This window comes from Entelurus aequoreus, linkage group LG06 (genome assembly GCF_033978785.1).
Source record: "Entelurus aequoreus isolate RoL-2023_Sb linkage group LG06, RoL_Eaeq_v1.1, whole genome shotgun sequence".
Taxonomy (NCBI): domain Eukaryota; kingdom Metazoa; phylum Chordata; class Actinopteri; order Syngnathiformes; family Syngnathidae; genus Entelurus; species Entelurus aequoreus.
Window position 1 is genome coordinate 42,990,538 of NC_084736.1, and position 17,722 is coordinate 43,008,259.

At 40.1% G+C, this 17,722-nt stretch overlaps 1 long non-coding RNA gene across 2 annotated transcripts; it reads left to right on the plus strand.

Moving 5' to 3' along the window:
* Positions 1–1,411: 1,411 nt before the first annotated feature.
* On the plus strand, positions 1,412–17,705 carry LOC133651557 (uncharacterized). Of its 2 annotated transcripts, XR_009826443.1 has the most exons (6): positions 1,412–1,673; positions 11,725–11,864; positions 15,757–15,832; positions 15,937–16,012; positions 16,163–16,386; positions 17,631–17,705. It is a non-coding gene; the product is annotated as an uncharacterized LOC133651557 (long non-coding RNA). The 2 variants fall into 2 exon arrangements; XR_009826442.1 differs by lacking the exon at positions 17,631–17,705 and having other exon boundaries at positions 16,163–17,149.
* The last annotated feature ends 17 nt before the right edge of the window (positions 17,706–17,722 follow it).

Here is a 17,722-nt window from a genome sequence, read left to right on the forward strand (position 1 = left end):
ATATATATATATATATATATATATATATATATATATATATATATATATATATATATATATATAGGAGGCCACGGGGAAGACCCAGGACAAGTTGGTAAGACTATGTCTCCTGGCTGGCCTGGGAACGCCTCGGATCCCCCGGGAAGAGCTGGAAGAAGTGGCTGGGGAGAGAAAAGTCTGGGCTTCCCTGCTTAGGCTGCTGCCCCCGCAACCTGACCTCAGATAAGCGGAAGAGGATGGATGGATGGATATATATATATATATATATATATATATATATATATATATATATATATATATATATATATATATATATATATATATATATATATATATATATATACACTTAACTCATTTTCAATACATTTAAGTTGAAATTAAATGGTGACTCTAAATGTTAGATCCAAATGTTATTTCTAAATATGAATATTAAATATGAGTCTCAATCTTAAATCTAAATGAATGTTGAACCTGAATATCAAGAGTAAATCCGAATGTAAAATCCGAATGTTAAATCTAAACATTCAATCTAAATATTGAATTTTAAACATTAAATATGAAAATTACATCTAAAGGTTAAATATAATTGGTACATCTACATTTTAAGTATACATGCTAAACATTGTTGTTCAATATAAACGCTAAACCTAAATGTAAATGTTAAAGCTAAATGTAAAGCTAAATGTAAATGCTGAAAATGAAATATGAACATAATATAAAATACAAATGTTAAATCTAAATGTCAGATACAAATGTTAAAAGCTAAATGTTCAATCGTAATGTTAATTTTAAAACTAAATGTTGAAGCAAAATGTAAATGTAAATGTAAATGTTAAATATACATTTTAAATCTAAATGTTGAAGCAAAATGTGAATATAAATATAAATGTAAAAACACACGTTAAATCAAAATGTTATATCTTAATATAAATGTTAAATCCAAATATGAATATAAAAATATACATCTGAATGTTAAATCTAAATGTTAAACCTAAATACCAAGAATAAATCTAAATGATAAATCTAAACATTAAATCCATATATTTAATTCTAAACATTAAATTAAAAATTAAATCTAAAGGTTGAATATAATTGATACATCTGAATGTTAAATATAAATGTTAAACATGATCGTTCAAAATAAACGTCAAACCTAAATGTAAATGTTAAAGCTAAATGGTAAAGCTAAATATAAATGCTAAACACAAATGATGAATCTAAATGTTAAATGTAAATCTATATGTGAAATAAAATAGTTAGACATACATTTTGACTCTAAATCTATGTTGGAGACATGTAAAAATAAATGACAAATGTCACATTTTTGGGGGTTTTGGGCGGTGATGCAATCAATGCAGGCTGTCTCCTTGATTAATCAAGCTGACACAGGTGCGAAAGCTGCACACACGAGACGCCAGCAGAAACTGTTTACAAACGCTCGGCACCGCTCACTATTGAACCTTAATTGTGAATGAAAAGAAAGTAGAAAGCGTTTAAGTGATGCTGTTTTGGTTTTGTTTATGGATTTGGGTTTGAGCCAACAGTTTGATGCATGCATGAGTTTGTTTGTTTACTTTCACATATCATACACTCGCAACACACATATTTCATTAGTTGCTCATTCAAACACTCACCCACTACAAACTGACCATCTTCAAGCAAAACGACAACAAGTAAGTGATACCACAGCGCATTGACAATTCCGTCCCGAGGCGTCCTTAAGGCTTATATTTGTTTGAAAGCCGTGCCAACAATCTAAATGTTGAATCTAAATTTTAAATCTGAATCTAAATGTTATATCTGAATGTAAAATCCAAATCTAAATGTTGAATATAAACAATGTAAAATACAAATGATAAATACAAATGGTAAATACAAATGTTATATTTAAATACAAATGTTGAATCTGATATTTAAATATACACATTAAATATAAATGTTGAATATAAATCCAAATGCTAAGGCTAAAAATAAATCTAAATATAAATATTAAATCTAAATCTGAATGTGAAATCTAAATGTTGAAGAAAAAAAATAATTAATAATAATATGTATTTAAATGTTAAAGCTAATTGTTAAATTTAAATTAAATGTTAAATCTAAATATTGAAAGTTGACGTAGTAGCAAATATAAACTGTCCATGTTTCCCCTTTTGTAATTTTGATTAGTGCAATTGTATGTTATAGTTTCAAATAAACAAGATTAAAGACAAATGAATACAATACATAAATACAGAAGTAAAAAAAACCTGACACAAACATTGTGTAATAAATGCAGTATTTCATCATGTATTCCCGTTTTAGCAAACAGGAAGTCCCATTATTGATCAGATTGCTGCATCATGTGAACTTTACTATAACTGAAATGTCAACATTAATGATGCAGGGTGCAGCGTTGTGATCAATCTTCCCCAAAAAAAGACCCCAAAAAACACATTTCCTACTAGATTTTAGTAGATAGTGTGTTATTTTTATTTTTCCCAGAGCTGTCACGCAAGATAAACATGAGAAAGCTCAAAGCAATCTCAGAGAGTTTGGCTGAAGGCGGATAACATTCCAGCGAGCGTCTGGGGCCTCGGCCTCATGGGGTCCTCTTTGCTGAGACTATCATTAGGTTCTTCTTACAGCCAGCAACAACTTGGCTCTGTGGGAATTCAACTAAAAATAAAAAAATCAGCCATTGTTTATTTTTGTGGTAAAACACAATCCATTCCTCCAATTTTGTTTAAAAGTCTTCTGTTTTCATTAATCGGTTCCGAGGTCAAACTGTTGCCTTTATAAACCTTTTCACCTGCGCTGGCAAGAGGGCTGCACAATTGATCGATTTCTAATCATAATCTGAATAATGAATTATGATGAATCATTAAATGAGACGTTCCTCTTTATCAAGCCTTCAAACTAGGCTCCTCCTTCCAACAAGAGCGCTCGCCACTCCAGTTTTGCATAGTTTTAATCTCCACACAGTCCCTCCTGGAATTTGCAACAGCAGAAATTCAACCAATCCTCGCAAATTATACGCAACCTTGCAAGAGGGTTGTACGGTATACCGGTACTAGTATAGTATTGCGGTACTAATTAATCAAAAACGATACTATACTCTGTTTGAAAAGTACCGGTTTGCCATATTTTTTTTTACAGGCAAGACAACGCGTCGTCACATCGTGACATTGCTGGTTTTACAAACACATGAGCAGCGCACACACACAGAGTACTTACAAGCAGACACAGTGTGTAGACGGAAATGGGAAAACAAACGCATTTTGGCCAACAAACTAACAATAAAGGTGACGTTATAACACTGAAACTGTTATGTTTCAACTAAAGGGGAGGTGACGGAGACAGACACTAGATGGCAGTATGTACAATTATTTATTATATATATAGTGACATACATATATATATATAATAATAATAATAATAATTAACAATACTAATAAACTAGAATGGAGTGTGACAAAATCCCAGAGTGTATGAGAGTGACTATGTGTGTAGATTTAGCTGAAGTGAGTGTTACCAAGTGTTGCACGAGAGAAGAGGAAGTCCAGGGGCAGGCAGGTGATCCGGGGCGAGAGAGAAGCGTCAGAGAAGGAAGTCCAAGCGGGAGGTTGAGAATCCAAAAGGCAGTCCGGGTGGCAGGGTAACAAAGGGATCACAGACACAGGGGAACACAGGAAGCGAAGGGTAAAGAAGACTATACTCCGGCCCCGCCTGGCAGGTTCTGCGAGCTTATGAAGGCAGGTCCTTCATTATGTGCAGGTGTGCAGAATGCCGGTGATCGTTTGCAGCTGGCGGCTGCCGCGGGGCGGAGACGCGCAAGGCGCGCTCCTGGCTGTGCGCACCCGTGGGCGTGTCCCGAGGTGCGCTCACTGGAGCGCACAGACGGAAGAGAGGCGTTGGCAGGAGTCTGAGCCGTAACAGCACCCCCCTCCTTATGGACAGCTTCCAGATGTCCTACTGGTCGTACCACCAACAAAGACACAGGAACAAAAGTCAAGGGTGGGCGGAGGGGTGAACTGGTGGTGGGTCACCGGCCCAAATGTCCCCGAATCCACCGGGGATGAGTCTGGTGGCGGCGGCGAGTAGTATGCCTCTGAGGCCAGCGAGGCGGGCGACCAAGGTACGGCCACCATCTTGGCCGTCGGAAAGGCGGACGCGAATGGCGCCATGGTGCGGAAATAAGAAGGAGACGTCTGAGGCGAAGAGGATGACGTCATCGGCGGCAGCGGCAGCGGCAGACGTCTGAGGCGGCGTGGCAGCGGCAGACGTCATCATAGCCGGAGACGAGGAGGGCAGCTGAGGAACTGGCCGAGGTGCTGAAGCCGGCGCTGCAGGCCGAGGTGCAGAGGTCGGCGCTGCTGGACGAGGTGCAGAGGTTGGCGCTGCAGAGGTCGGCGCTGCTGGCCGAGGGGCATAGGTCGGGGCTGCTGGCCGAGGGGCGAAGGTCGGCGCTGCTGGCCGAGGGGCGAAGGTCGGGGCCAGCCTGGGAGCTGGTGGAGACACGGGGGATATCCTGGGGATTGGTGCTAGCTCAGAGGCTAGTGCTAGCTCGGGGGCTAGCCGAGGGGCTGGTGCTAGCTCGGGGGATAGCCGAGGGGCTGGTGCTAGCTCGGGGGCTAGCCGAGGTGCTGGTGCTAGCTCGGACGCTAGCCGAGGGGCTGGTCCTAGCTCGGACGCTAGCCGAGGGGCTGGTGCTAGCTCGGATGCTAGCCGAGGGACTGGTGCTAGCTCGGACGCTAGCCGAGGGACTGGTGCTAGCTCGGACACTAGCCGAGGGACTGGTGCTAGCTCGGACGCTAGCCGAGGGACTGGTGCTAGCTCGGACGCTAGCCGAGGGACTGGTGCTAGCTCGGACGCTAGCCGAGGGACTGGCGCTAGCTCGGACGCTAGCCGAGGGACTGATGCTAGCTTGGCGGCTAGCCTGGCGGCTGGTGCCAGCTCAGAGGCTAGCCAGGGGACTGGTGGCTGCGGCTGGGAAAAGCGGAAGACAGGTGGAATTAGTCTGGCAGGGGGAAGCCTGTCTGGTTGCAGCTGCGCCATCACACCAGCACAGCCACCAGTACTATCCCCCCCTCCGAAAGCAGATGCCAGACGCTTCCTGCTGGCTGAGGAACAGCCTTTAAGGGTGGGAGGAGGGTGTCCAGGCGATGAGAAAATTCCTCCTTGCTCACATCACTGCTAAACATGCCTTTCCATGAAAGTTTGGCAGGACATGACAACTCCTCCGGTGTGGAGCGAAAAAAAGAAAAAGCCATGGTGATTCGGGCAAAAATAGAAGAGAGAAAAAAAAAATGTCACTGGGGTGGGGCTAATGTCACTGGGGCGGGGCTAAAGTCACTGGGACGTCAGGTCCCTAATCAATTGGCCGGAGTATACTGTTATGGTTTACTAAGGGGAGGTGACGGCAAACAGACAGTAGATGGCAGTATGTACAATTATTTATTATATATATAGTGACATACATATATATATATAATAATAATAATAATAATAATTAACAATACTAATAAACTAGAATGGAGTGTGACAAAATCCAAGAGTGTATGAGAGTGACTATGTGTGTAGCTTTAGCTGAAGTGAGTGTTACCAAGTGTTGCACGAGAGAAGAGGAAGTCCAGGGGCAGGCAGGTGATCCGGGGCGAGAGAGAAGCGTCAGAGAAGGAAGTCCAAGCGGGATTTCGAGAATCCAAAAGGCAGTCCGGGTAGCAGGGTAACAAAGGGATCACAGACACAGGGGAACACGGGAAGCGAAGGGTAAAGAAGACTATACTCCGGCCCCGCCTGGCAGGTTCTGCGAGCTTATGAAGGCAGGTCCTTCATTATGTGCAGGTGTGCAGAATGCCGGTGATCGTTTGCAGCTGGCGGCTGCCGCGGGGTGGAGACGCGCACGGCACGCTCCTGGCTGTGCGCACCCGTGGGCGTGTCCCAAGGTGCGCTCACTGGAGCGCACGGACGGAAGAGAGGCGTTGGCAGGAGTCTGAGCCGTAACAGAAACGCCCTCAGGAAGAGGTGCTTTAAGACATGGCTAGCTAGCTAGCAGCTAACGTCCATTCGCAGTCGGCAGTGTTTTAGCTACTTCTAAATCACTAATCCTCGCCTCCATGGCGACAAATAAAGTAAGTTTCTAACAAGTATTATTATCACTGCAGGATGAGGAATAGCTAAACATGCTTCACTACACACCCTAGGAGATCCTCCTAGGGTGTGTAGTGAAGCATGACACTAGCTCACCGGCGTCACAATGTAAACAAATGCCATGGGTGTAATGATATCAAGTACAAGAGCGTATCTAGTCAATACTACAATGATTACATCGATATTTTTTATCGCCACAAAAATTAGTTTTCCTTTTTTTAAAAATTCATATTACGTTTAGAAACTCAGTAAATACGTCCTTGGACACATGAGGACTTTGAATATGACCAATGTATTATCCTGTAACTACTTGGTATCGGATCGATACCTAAATTTGTGGTATCATTCAAAACTAATGTAAAGTATCAAACAACAGAAGAATAAGTGATTATTACATTTTAACAGTAGTGTAGATAGAACATGTTAAAAAAGAAAAGAAGCAGATATTAACAGTAAATGAACAAGTAGATTAATAATCAATTTTTACAGCTTGTCCCTCATAATGTTGACAAAATAATAGAATGATAAATGGATGTATATAGTGTAATGTATAGTGTATATGGGAATGTTTTAATCTTAGAAAGGAGGCGCATACATACCTTTTATTTTTTTAACTCACATGTAATCAAATGCACCACAGCGTCAATTCCAATCCTTCAACTATTGTTATTTCTTCTGATTTTTGAATTATTGAGTTTGAATTGAATTTGAATTGAATTTTAATAGAATTTTAATTTAATTTAATTTGAATTTTTGAATTATTGCTATTTCTTCGGAATCAAAAAATGTATATTCATATGTTACATATAGCCTATTATTTGTGCACTAATGACAAGTGACGCACCAAAAATCCGGCCATCAAAAGAAGACTTTGCTCACTGAAACCGGGTGTTGTGATGAAATATCCACTTCTGCTTGGGGACTGCGTCTTTTTGGCGCACACGAGTGACATAACTCGCCCAAAGATGACGAAAAAGTCACATTCAGATCGCATTGCCATTCATACTGAAGTCACATTTGAAAAGATCAGATTCCAATCGGATTCGGAAAACCTCCTGTGAACATTTATAAAATCACTAATTGATTCTAGTTATTGAAAATAAAGCCTCAAAACATTGCAACGTAAGTGTCAAACCCTGCGTCGTGGAAGACAACGCAGATGAACGAGATGGCAGCTTGTAGTAAAAAGGGTATTTATTGATCAAACAAAACAAAAAGCGAGAGCAACAGGGAAGTGCACTGAACGGACAGACTGAGGGAAACAAAATGAAATTCTGGAACACAGCAAAAATACTTACAAGTAATGTGGAGCAGACGGCGTCCACAAAGTACATGCGTACTTGAGCTCAGCATGGAAATAATTGTCTATAGCTGAGGTGTCAAACTCAAGGCCCGGAGACCAAATCTGGCCCGCCACATTATTTTATGTGGCCCACGAAAGCCTAGAAATAATATGCCTTAAGATGCTTAATCTTTTCTTACTAAATATATTTATTTCCCTTTTGACATTAAAAATCATGCAATTGCATATCTTTTCAAATTCAATATAATCAGAATATTATCATGCATTCCAAAAATATTTTTGGTTAACATAAAGATAAATACTGTACTGAAATATCTGCTTGACTTATGATTTCAAAACAAATTACAAGTCAAATTGTAGACTGTAAAATTGACAATAGATTTTACGGTTAAATTCCAGTATAAACGACTCACGCCATCGTGTGGGTTCTCAGGACCGATATACTTGGAGCCAAGCGTGGTTGCCAGGTTTACAATATGTTTATTTTTGTTTAAAGTCTCTTCTTTCCCTCTTTCTCGCTCTCCAGCTTTTCAGCTCTCCTCTCCAGCTTTCCAGCTCTCCCTAAAGAGACAGGTGATTAGATAACTCGTTCCAGCTGAGGTATCCACTCACCTGTCATCTGCTTCACAGCCGGTTCTTGCACATGCCCTGCCCGTAGGTGACGCGTGGACCACGCCCCTTCCACATCCGGCAACTGAGTTTGTTTTTTTTTACCGTAAAATCAACTTTGGTACTATTTTCTTCCATATACAGTAAAACACTAAAATATAAAAAACTAACAAAAAAAAATTGAGACAAGATTTTACGGTAAAAAAAACAAACTAGCAGCTCTGTTGCAAGAATCTTACCGCTAAACACAGTGGTATTGTTTTTCCATTCCATTCCATTTTTGTATATGCTGTAAAAAACCCCACTGCTTTTACTGTTAAATTCTGGTGACCGAGCTTCCAGTTTTTAAAGTAAAATTTAAAGATTTTTTTTGCAGCTTATGTAAAAAAAATATTGTTAATATTGTTTATATATATATATATATATATATATATATATATATATATATATATATATATATATATATATATATATATATATATATATATATATATATATATATATATATATATAAAATTACTCATTGTTAAAAGCGGCCCTCTGAGGGCAACCATAACTGCGGTGTGGCCCTCAATGAAAACGACTTAAACAGTGCTAATTACCAGCAGAAAACAGGTGAGGGGGAAAGTGCTGGAAGGCAGGCGTAAAACTGCTGCAGAAAAGGGAAAAACAGGAAGTGGAAAATCATAAAATAAGAGCGCGAGACATGAACTGAAACTACACTCAGAAAATTACCAAGAAACTCAAAACAAGGCAGTAAGCTGCGACTTTTTGAAAAAGCTGCCGTGGGATTCTGTCATTTTGTGTAAAATATGAAGCCTCTCCTGCTCATTCTGACTCCTCATTAACATAAATATTGATGGCATTTCCAGTCATGACAGTTTGATGCCTCCCCTCCTCACGTCCACCCGCCACACATTCCATCCTGCGCGCAACGAGGAGCTAATTTACTCACAGCATCAGTTCCTGGAGCTAAAAGCCGTGGGACAGACGAGCCGTTCCTAATATTAGGTTTCCATTAGTGGGGATGCCAGAGCGCTGGAGTCACTCGGAGCCTGCTGTCTTTGGACTCGAACCAGGATTCCAATCTCTGAGCCGCATAATCAGCTGGCGCCGCGAGCCACGTAAATGCAGCCTTTATTTGCCGAAGGCCGTGACGTAACACGAGTACTAGACTACGACGCGGGCGTTCAGTGGACGTTTTGACAGTAACAGGAAGGAGTAACTAACAAACATCAAGTGCTTGTTTGTGGTGTGTTTTAGCGCACATGTGGGGACTTCTTACTGGCGAGCACTCTGAAGCCCCGATATATGGTGCTAGGGACCACTACCATCATACTACTACTGTCATCTGAAGCCCCGATATATGGTGCTAGGGACCACTACCATCATACTACTACTGTCATCTGAAGCCCCGATATATGGTGCTAGGGACCACTACCATCATACTACTACTGTCATCTGATGCCTGGATCTCAGGAAACCGAGTGGACCGACACCAGCAGATGACATGGCACCCCAAACCATCACTGATGGTGGAAACTTTACACTAGACTTCAGGCAACGTGGATCCTGTACCTCTCCTGTCTTCCTCCAGACTCTGGGACCTCGATTTACAAAGGAAATGCAAAATTTGCTTTCGTTTCCACCATCAGTGATGGTTTGGGGTGCCATGTCATCTGCTGGTGTCGGTCCACTCTGTTTCCTGAGATCCAGGGTCAACGCAGCCGTCTACCAGCAAGTTTTAGAGCACTTCATGCTTCCTGCTGCTGACCTGCTCTATGGAGATGGAGATTTCAAGTTCCAACAGGACTTGGCGCCTGCACACAGCGCAAAATCTACCCGTGCCTGGTTTACGGACCATGGTATTTCTGTTCTAAATTGTCCGCCAACTCCCCTGACCTTAGCCCCATAGAAAATCTGTGGGGTATTGTGAAAAGGAAGATGCAGAATGCCAGACCCAAAAACGCAGAAGAGTTGAAGGCCACTATCAGAGCAACCTGGGCTCTCATAACACCTGAGCAGTGCCAGAAACTCATCGACTCCATGCCACGCCGCATTAACGCAGTAATTGAGGCAAAAGGAGCTCCAACCAAGTATTGAGTATTGTACATGCTCATATTTTTCATTTTCATACTTTTCAGTTGGCCAACATTTCTAAAAATCCCTTTTTTGTATTAGCCTTAAGTAATATTCTAATTTTGTGACACACAGAATTTTGGATTTTCATTTGTTGCCACTTCAAATCATCAAAATTAAATGAAATAAACATTTGAATGCATCAGTCTGTGTGCAATGAATAAATATAATGTACAAGTTACACCTTTTGAATGCAATTACTGAAATAAATCAAGTTTTTCAAAATATTCTAATTTACTGGCTTTTACCTGTAGTTTAAAAATATCAGACAAATTGATGCACTTTGAATATTTTATGTTACAATGTTTTGAAAAGGTTTTATTGTGCTTATTGTGCCTAATATTACAATGCAAGAATCGGTTTGAATCGGGAATCAATTCTGAAACGGACTGAGTCGTGAGCTGCCCAATGATTCCCACTTCTATCACTTCTCCTACATTTTACTTTTACTTGAAACATATTGATTACTAACCCCAAAACCAGTGAAGTTGGCACGTTGTGTAAATTGTAAACAAAAACAAAATACAATGATTTGCAAATCCTTTTAAACTTATATTCACTGGAAAAGACTGCAAAGACAAGATATTTAACGTTTGAACTTGAAAACTTTACTTTTTGCAAATATTAGCTCATTTGGAATTTGATGCCTGCAACATGTTTCAAAAAAGCTGGCACAAGTGGCAAAAAAGACTGAGAAAGTTGAGGAAAGGTCATCAAACATTTATTTGCAACATCCCACAGGTGAACAGTCTAATTGGGAACAGGTGGGTGCCATGATTGGGTATAAAAGCAGTTTCCATGAAATAAATGCTCAGTCATTCACAAACAAGGATGGGGCGAGGGTCACCACGTTGTGAACAAATGCGTGAGCTAATTGTCCAACAGTTTAAGAACAACATTTCTCAACCAGCTATTGCAAGGAATTTAGGGATTTCACCATCAACGGTACGTAATATCATCAAAAGGTTCAGAGAATCTGGAGAAATCACTGCACGTAAGCGATGATATTACGGACCTTTGATCCCTCAAGCGGTACTGCATCAAAAAGCGACATCAGTGTGTAAAGGATATCACCAAATGGGCTCAGGAACACTTCAGAAAACCACTGTCAGTAACTACAGTTGGTTGCTACATCTGTAAGTGCAAGTTAAAACTCTACTATGCAAAGCTAAAGCCAACAACACCCAGAAACGCTGCCAACTTCGCTGGGCCCGAGCTCATCTAAGATGGACTGATGCAAAGTGGAAAAGTGTTCTGTGGTCTGACAAGTCCACATTTCTAATCGTCTATTCAATTGAATATACGTTGAAAAAATATTTGCAATTCATTGTATTTTGTATTTATTTACGAATTACACAACGTGCCTACTTCACTGGTTTTGGGTTTTGTACTAAGATACTTGAGTAAACGTCAAGTGCCACGTTTAAAAAAGTTGTGTAGTTAAAAAGTGGAGCCACATATTTACAGCACGTTTACCACAAAGCAGTATTTTGTGTATTTGTGAAAGTGTCACTATCTGTGTGCTCTCTTGTGATGTGCAGATGAAACCCAAGCTGGTGTCCTGGGTCTGCCTCAGTGCTGGATGCAGGCAGGGGGCGTCTGGTGGCAGCAGTCTGATGCGGGCGTGCAGCTGCTGGTAGACTTCCGAGCTTGAAAGATGCTTCACATGTTCAAAGAGGAGGTACTGTGTTTTTTTTTGTTTTTTTTGTCCTTGTGTTGAAACCAACAGCAGACTCTTTGACCTGACCCTACAACATTTGGGCTGTAGTCTAGTAGTTTTCACGGGTGTCAAACTTGAGGGCCACGTGGCAGTTATGGCTGCCTTCAGAGGGCCACTTGTAACAGTGAATGTATGAATATAAATGTACCTTCGCCTCATTAGAACATTACACCCATGCATACTGGGCTATAAAGTACACCAGTATATAAGCCGCATCCACTAAACTGTAGAAGAAAGACATATGTTCCCATATATAAGTCGCAGATATATACGTTGTGCAATGAGTTATTTACACACAAATACTTTATAAATGTTTATTTACGTACCTTAATTGTCTCCAAACGGTGTCTGTGACGCGGCAGTAAAACGGCTGATCAAACAAAACAGAAGTCGTCGTCATGGACCCACTAGCTGCGCAAGCTAGCTCTCCAATCAGCTAAACAGACTCAGTAAGTCCACGGTGACGTTTTGGTGAATTTATGAAACTGAAATGATGAATAATAAATGGAAATGGTGGGTGCATTTAGGTTTTTGTATTACTTGTAATAAATGGAAATTGACGTAAACTATATTGTCCAATACAGTCTATGATTTTGTCTAACAAAGCTAGTATGTTCCTGCAACCAATGCTTGGTGGGATGGTGCTTAGCTCCTAGTGTATTGATTGATTGATTGAGACTTTTATTAGTAGGTTGCACAGTGAAGTACATATTCCGTACAATTGACCACTAAATGGTAACACCCGAATAAGTTTTTCAACTTGTTTAAGTCGGGGTCCACTTAAATTGATTCATGATACAGATACATACGATCATATATACTATCATCATAATACAGTCATCACACAATATAATCACATTGAATGATTTACATTATTTACAATCAGGGGTGTGGAAGGGGGGAGGATATGGACATCAAGTAGTGGACATAGAGAGAGAGAGAGAGAGAGAGAGAGAGAGAGAGAGAGAGAGAGAGAGAGAGAGAGAGAGAGAGAGAGAGAGAGAGAGAGAGAGAGAGAGACAGAGAGAGATCGGAAGGCATAAGAAAAAGTATCTGCATTTGATTGTTTACATTTGATTATTAGCAATCCGGGGAGGGTGTTAGTTTAGGGTTGTAGCTGCCTGGAGGTGAACTTTTATTGCGGTTTTGAAGGAGGATAGAGATGCCCTTTCTTTTATACCTGTTGGGAGCGCATTCCACATTGATGTGGCATAGAAAGAGAATCCTTTGTTAGTTCGGAATCTGGGTTTAACGTGGTTAGTGGAGCTCCCCCTGGTGTTGTGGTTATGGCGGTCATTTACGTTAAGGAAGTAGTTTGACATGTACTTCGGTATCAGGGAGGTGTAGCTGATTTTATAGACTAGGCTCAGTGCAAGTTGTTTAACTCTGTCCTCCACCTTGAGCCAGCCCACTTTAGAGAAGTGGGTAGGAGTGAGGTGGGATCTGGGGTGGAGGTCTAGAAGTAACCTGACTAGCTTGTTCTGAGATGTTTGGAGTTTAGATTTGAGGGTTTTGGAGGTGCTAGGGTACCAGGAGGTGCATGCGTAATAGCAAAAGGGTTGAACGAGAGTTCCCGCCAGAATCCTCAAGGTGCTTTTGTTGACCAGAGAGGAAATTCTATAGAGAAATCTCGTTCGTTGGTTAACCTTTTTGATTACCTTGGTTGCCATTTTATCACAGGAAAGGTTAGTATGGCGTCACATTAGTACCAAAAATCCGAGCGCATAAAAACTGTTATCGCGCGCTGATTCTCCACTTCGCACGCGCGACACCCTTTTGCGCGCGCGCGGTGCGTTTGTGCGCGCGCGCGGTGCGTTTGTGCGCGCGCGCGGTGCTTTTTTGCGGGCGCGCGGTGCCTTTCTGCGCGCGCGCCGTCTTGGTCTGGCATCTCTCCTCGCGCTGTCATGTTTCTTTTTGTTACTTTGGGGGCGGGTATGCTTAGACCGCCCCTTCTTTCTGATTGGTCAGGCGAAAAATTCTCAGAGCCCAATCAGAAGTATAGCAGGGCGGGTTATCGTCAATATGTATCAAGATTTACGGATTGATTGATTGATTGATTGATTGAGACTTTTATTAGTAGGTTGCACAGTGAAGTACATATTCCGTACAATTGACCACTAAATGGTAACACCCGAATAAGTTTTTCAACTTGTTTAAGTCGGGGTCCACTTAAATTGATTCATGATACAGATATATACTATCATATATACTATCATCATAATACAGTCATCACACAAGATAATCACATTGAATTATTTACATTATTTACAATCAGGGGTGTGGAGGGGGGGTATGGGGGGGGGGGTATGGACATCAAGTAGTGGACATAGAGAGAGAGAGAGAGAGATCAGAAGGCATAAGAAAAAGTAAAAGTATCTGCATTTGATTGTTTACATTTGATTATTAGCAATCCGGGGAGGGTGTTAGTTTAGGGTTGTAGCTGCCTGGAGGTGAACTTTTATTGCGGTTTTGAAGGAGGATAGAGATGCCCTTTCTTTTATACCTGTTGGGAGCGCATTCCACATTGATGTGGCATAGAAAGAGAATGAGTTAAGACCTTTGTTAGTTCGGAATCTGGGTTTAACGTGGTTAGTGGAGCACCCCCTGGTGTTGTGGTTATGGCGGTCATTTACGTTAAGGAAGTAGTTTGACATGTACTTCGGTATCAGGGAGGTGTAGCGGATTTTATAGACTAGGCTCAGTGCAAGTTGTTTAACTCTGTCCTCCACCTTGAGCCAGCCCACTTTAGAGAGGAAGGAAGTGGATCAAAAAATGTCGGCTGAAAAAGAGGTAAGTTGAGGGACACACTTATTTACATTACTGAACTGCTTTGGAGTGATTGTAAGGGTTTACTGACTTGTTAGAAGAATGGAGACTCCACTTAGTTGAAAACAAAATGCACTGCGCACATGAGTGTAATAAAAAAAGCACCCGGACTTGCTAGTTCACACAGCATCCCTGCTGTTAGCCATTCATGTGTGTTGTTTCGCTTTTATTACTTTTCTTTTCATCATAGTCCTAATATTTGGAAACATCCTGTATTTTACACCTCTTTCCTAGCCTGACTAGCCAGCCCATCTCTTTTGCATTCTGTTCGATTGCATTACGAAATTTGAATGTAAATGAAAAATCGTGTGGGCTGGCATTCCAGGCTACCTCTTTCCCACCATATTAGCATTTTCCCTTAAATGTCATGTATTTTAATGTAGTAATAATTTAAATACAAGTTAAGAAAAAAAACATTTCTCTGCCTCTCTTTTTCATTAACATGTGAAAAAGAGAAAAGTGTCATTTTGAACCTGTGTGGTATTTTGCATTAGCAAATTTAACAATAATTGTCTTTATAATAGGACTTAATTTGAAATAATATTATCAAGATTGAAGTAGTATATGTAACCATTTGGATACAATATGGTGGGACGACTCAATACAATTTCCCATTTTTTTAAATCCAAAACTTCACAGGTAAGCCTTATTATAGGGGTGTTGAAAATAAATTGATTCTGGGAGATATGGCAATATTACGTTGCGCGATTCTCGTATCTATTCAAAATGCATCCATATCGATTTTTTTTATAGAATTTGTTATAATTATTATTTTGTTATTAGGCCTAGGGAAATTGCTTAAGGTCCCACAGTGATGGCCCAGAGTGGATTTGAAACTGCAACCCTCTGGTTGTAAGCCCACTTTTGTAATCGTTTATATATATATTGCCTTATACTTTAATATCGGGATATATCGCGATGTATTGTATCGTGACCTTTGTATATGAATCTTATTGCCAGATGCCAGGCAATACACACTGCTACCTTATTATATATTAATGTTACTTTGTGTGGCTTGCTATGCTAGGTAGAGTTGAAGGAGACTGCACAGCGGCTGGCTTCCTTGCTGCAAGCAGTCCTGCCTGGGGCATCACCTACAAACAGTGAGGATTGTTATGTTCACACTCACATTGTCTATTACCATTTCACCATTCTGTATTGACACAATATTCCTTTACAATTTTTATTATTAAAAACAATTCGGAAGATTCGGAAAACCAAAACCAAAATGACGGACAAGGATTCCGGCAGCAGTCCTTCTCAACAGAGCAGAACATGGCCAGGTTTGTCATAGGCAGACAAAGTTTACCATTATTTTTACTGTTCATTAATGACAAAAAATGTAATTTTGTTTGTAGTTTGAAGTATTTAACTTTTTTTTTACCTTGTGCTTCTCTCATGGTGTATTTTTGCCGTATTATATTCTTTTACAGATCCTTCCCAGCACTCTTTAAAAAAAAAAAACTCTGGGAAAAGGAGACAATCTTTTCCCCCAGATGTAAAAAAAGGGCACAGTACAAAATATTTTTTGATGCAGTTTTACCTGGTGAATAAACATATTGAGAAGACTCCAAAAGCAGCAGAGGAACTGCAACTGTTACAGGCAGGGATGGGACGGTGGACCATTATTGTAACAGAGGATGCAGATCATTTATGGGTAACGTGTAACATGCTATAGCATTAACATGTGTTCTCACACTCCCCTCCACCTCTCTCCCTCTTCTCAGTCCCTCTTCTTTGCTCTCTCTCTCTGTGTGAGCGTTCCCACCCTGGTCATGTACCATAGCCATGCCAGCCATAGATTTAGATAAACACTATAACAGGATTTTAACCATGGACTTTATAAATATTAATCAGATATAATGGATACACACACAAAACAAGGCATGTATCTTAAATCATTATTTATATATAAAACATGTCATTGTTCCATGTATGCTACACTAGTAAGTTCTAGTGTCATAGCTAAATACATAACAGTGAAATATAGTCTATGTATTTATTATAGATATAAACATCAGTACCTTTATATATCTACGTTCTCTGAACTAGGAGTTGTTTAGAGATGAATTTCATACCACATAAACACAATACAGTGTAATACAAAATGTGACCCAAATAAATAAGAAGACAACAAACACCATAATCACATCTTTCAGCCAGAACTGGTCCACCAGCAATAACATCCAACCATAACATTATTTTATATTTTCACTTCTTCTTGAACATTTGTTTTCTAATTTATGGAATTTGTTTTGATTCAGCCATAAAATTAATGAAATAATCTTTGAATTTTGTTTTTAAAATGTTAAAAATAGCCTTTTAAGAATGTATTCTGAAACAGTTTAAAATAATCAGAGAACTAACACTGACCCTACACAACTATGTTGCACAATTAAGTCGTTTTTTTTTAAAGCGAAAGAGGTAATTTTAACAGGTACAACATCCTATGTCATATCTACATGTAATAAGATTTGTAACAAGACAAACCGTTTGTAAATTGGTCGAAAATCGAGCAAGTTATGGTAATTTAATTAGTACATGTACCATTGACATCAATGTAATGATTGAGGCCAGCTGTCCGAGATAAGATGGCTACAACGTTGCTACGCTGGAGAATTATCTAGTATTTATTCATATCTATGATGCCAACTTTCAATAAAGGTAGCAACAGGATGAGATTCCAAGTCCCTTCCTGTTGCAAAAGCAAAAACCAGAAAACCTAAGGACAAGTGGAAAAAGAAAAAGAAAGTTGTAACATGCTTTTTGCACTACATTCAATTTAATGAAAATGAGAGGGAGAGAAAACAATAATAGAAGTAGTGAAATTAAGGAATACACATTATACAGTACAAAGGCTTTTCTTGAACAAAATATTTACATGATTTTAATTTCACACAGTTGTCCAGAAAACTTGAAGAGACTTACGCCAAAATGACCCATTTAAAAGGAGCATGGATGTTATATAAGGCTGTTGGTAAGATATTGGAGCT